Raw genomic sequence first — 3,106 nt, forward strand, 5'->3', positions numbered from 1 at the left:
AACAGTGATATATAAATATCTGTTTTAATTCAATGGTGTTTACTTTGTGCTCAAATTAAAGTTTATATAAATTTACTATTGTTTGCCAGCTTAAATGCTATTACTATTTCCAGCTGCTGGTAAAATAGAGTGGAGTGTTTTATTATTTTTTTATTTTTATTTTTGTTTTGCTTTGGGGCCATACCCAGTGACCCTCAGGGGTCTCTCCACCAGCCCCTTCCCCAGCCCACCCCTCCACCCTTGGCCTGCCGCATCCCCCACACCCCCAGCCTGGGAGGATGGGAAAGGCCGTGACCACCTACCTGCCTCCACTATGAACGGTCTCCACGACCCGCCTCTTTTTATCAAAGATATTAATCCCAGATTGAAAAACTTAAATGTCGTCTTTATTGTCCTGGAGATAGGACATGTCACCAAAACCAAAGATGGCCTCGAAGTCCGATTCTAAAAAGTCACAGATAAAACAGGCAGCATCACCATCTTTGTGTGGGATGAGATCGGAGAGCTAGCTTATCCAGCCTGGGGATATTATTAGTTTGACCAGAGGGTATGCATCTATGTGGAAAGGATGCCTGACACTTTATACTGGAAGGGGCAGTGAACTTCAAAAAAATTGGAGAATCTTGTATGGTTTATTCAGAAGTGTCAAATTTCAGTGTACCTAACCTTGACTTTCGAGGACAACAGAACAAAGGGGCACACACTGAGAAGAATAATTCCCTGGCTAGTAGTATGGGTACAGGTACATTTGGACCAGTTGGAAATGGTGTTCAGAAGGACCTAGAATCAAGGGAAGCCAATTTTCATATGCTGATAAAAGCAATGGCAAGGGAACTATAAATCCACAGCTACTAGGAACAGCTAGTAATCAAACAACTATGTGCACAATAAGTAATGGCAGGGACCCTCGGAGAGCCTCTAAAGATAGCCTATGCCAAATACTCAAATGCAGTTTTTAAACTGTCCTACTTGAACACTTCCTGCACTTTTTATTCTGAACTGTGAAGACTATGTCCATTATGTCCATTATTGGTTTCCTCTTACGTTCTTGGTTTGCTAACATGAGTGGTTGGTTTTATAACAAAATTGTAAAGCAGCTGTCTCCTATTGACTGGGAGCACTCTAAAAAATAAGGGCATATATTTTTAGGGAAAAAAAGGTCTTCAGAGATCCCTTAAAAAACCTTTGTTTTTTTAACCAAAACCACCTTGCCATGGGTTAGTTACCCAAGACATGAGCATTATATTATAGTCTTTATGAGTCTGTTTTGTGTACTTTTTTGTAATATTTAAGGCTAAGTAGAAGGAAATGATCTGCTGAAACTCAGATTTGCCAGCTAACCACCAAAAAATAAAAGGCAACAGAAACAAAATAAAATAGAATTAAAAAAAACAACTTAAACAATAAAAAAGAAACTCAACCAAAAAAGCTTTGTCGTTAAGGGTTCTGAGTGTTTATGACTATAGTACCGATTGTCTTCTTTTACTACAATAAGATTTACTGGGGTGACAGAATTACCTAGCTCCTTGTTTTATAACCCAAACCATAACTTTTGTCAGTTATGAAACAGAATGTAATATATGGTGAAAGTAACTTTTTTAGGTAAAGCCTTCTTATTTTAGAGCAGTGCTCTTACTATTTGGGTCAATTTTCTATATCATTGGAGGGAAATTTAAAACTGACGCCTTGTCTATGTTTTAGAACTACCTGTCAAACTAACATATTACTTAACATAAACGGATCTATTTGAAAAATTATAGTATTTAAATTGAATTTATATAGATATTGCATTCTTTTAAGTTATAGGGTCTTACATACTAGACTTAGATTCTTGAGTGAATCTCTGAGGTACTTATTTGAGGAGTGTGTGGTGTCAAATTTTCTGAACACAATTCACAAAGCCTTAACTGAAATTAAGAAGTGGCTCTCTCAACAAAGCAAAGAACAGCTTTATTCAAAAATGTAAAGTCAGAATTTATGTATGTCTAATGAGACCTCCTCTGTTTTACTTTTTTTAAAATAATACTTTATTTAAACACCTTGGTTACAAACATGACTGTGGTTGGGTTTCAATATAAGAGGACACCCCCCCATCACCAGTGCAACATTCCCACCACCAATGGCACAAATCTCCCTCCTCCGCACCCCGCCCCCACCTACTCTAGACAGGCTTTCTATTCCCCTCATACATTCTCATTGTTAGGATAGTTCACAATGTAGTTATTTCTCTAGCTAAACTCATCACTCTTTGTGGTGAGGTTCATGAAGTGGACTGTAATGTCCAGGCCTCCTCTCTTTTGTCTCTGAAAATATTGCAAGAATGTCTTTCATTTTTCTTAAAAGCTATAGATGAGTGAGACCATTCTGTGTCTTTCTTTCTCCCCTGACTTATTTCACTAAGCATAATAGATTTCATGTACATCGATGTATGGGAAAACTTCATGACTTCATCCCTCCTGATGGCTGCATAATATTCCATTGTGTATATGTACCACAGTTTCTTTAGCCATTCATCTGTTGAAGGACATCTTGGTTGTTTCCAGAGTCTTGCTATGGTATAGCAATGAATGTAGGTGTAAGGAAGGGATTTTTGTATTGTATTTTTGTGTTCCTATGATATATCCCTAGGAGTGGTATAGCTGGATCACTTGGGAGCTCAATTTCCAGTTTTTGGAGGAATCTCCATATCACTTTCCAGAAAGGTTGAACTAGATGGCATTCCCACCAGCATTGAATAAGAGTTCCTTTCTCTCCACATCCCCACCAACACTGCTTGTTCTCATTCTTTGTGATGTGTGCCAATCTCTGTAGTGTGAGGTTTTGATTTGCATCTCCCTGATGATGTTTTGGAGAGCCGGAGAGATAGCATGGAGGTAAGGCATTTGCCTTTCATGCAGAAGGTCATTGGTTCAAATCCCAGCATCCCATATGGTCCCCTGAGCCTGCCTGGAACGACTTCTGAGCATGGAGCCAGGAGTAACCCCTGAGCACTGCCAAGTGTGACCCAAAAACAAAAAAAAAAAATGATGTTTTTGTATAGCATCTTTATTTTTTAAAATGCCTACTGCAAAAGTACTCCCTGAGCATCTCTATATTTAGAAATATA

At 38.4% G+C, this 3,106-nt stretch overlaps 1 pseudogene; it reads left to right on the forward strand.

Annotated features, from left to right (window-relative positions):
* The first annotated feature begins 313 nt into the window (after positions 1–313).
* LOC126022068 (SOSS complex subunit B2-like) lies at positions 314–959 on the forward strand (annotated as a pseudogene).
* The last annotated feature ends 2,147 nt before the right edge of the window (positions 960–3,106 follow it).

Source organism: Suncus etruscus, chromosome 11 (assembly GCF_024139225.1).
Source record: "Suncus etruscus isolate mSunEtr1 chromosome 11, mSunEtr1.pri.cur, whole genome shotgun sequence".
NCBI classification, from domain to species: Eukaryota; Metazoa; Chordata; class Mammalia; order Eulipotyphla; family Soricidae; genus Suncus; species Suncus etruscus.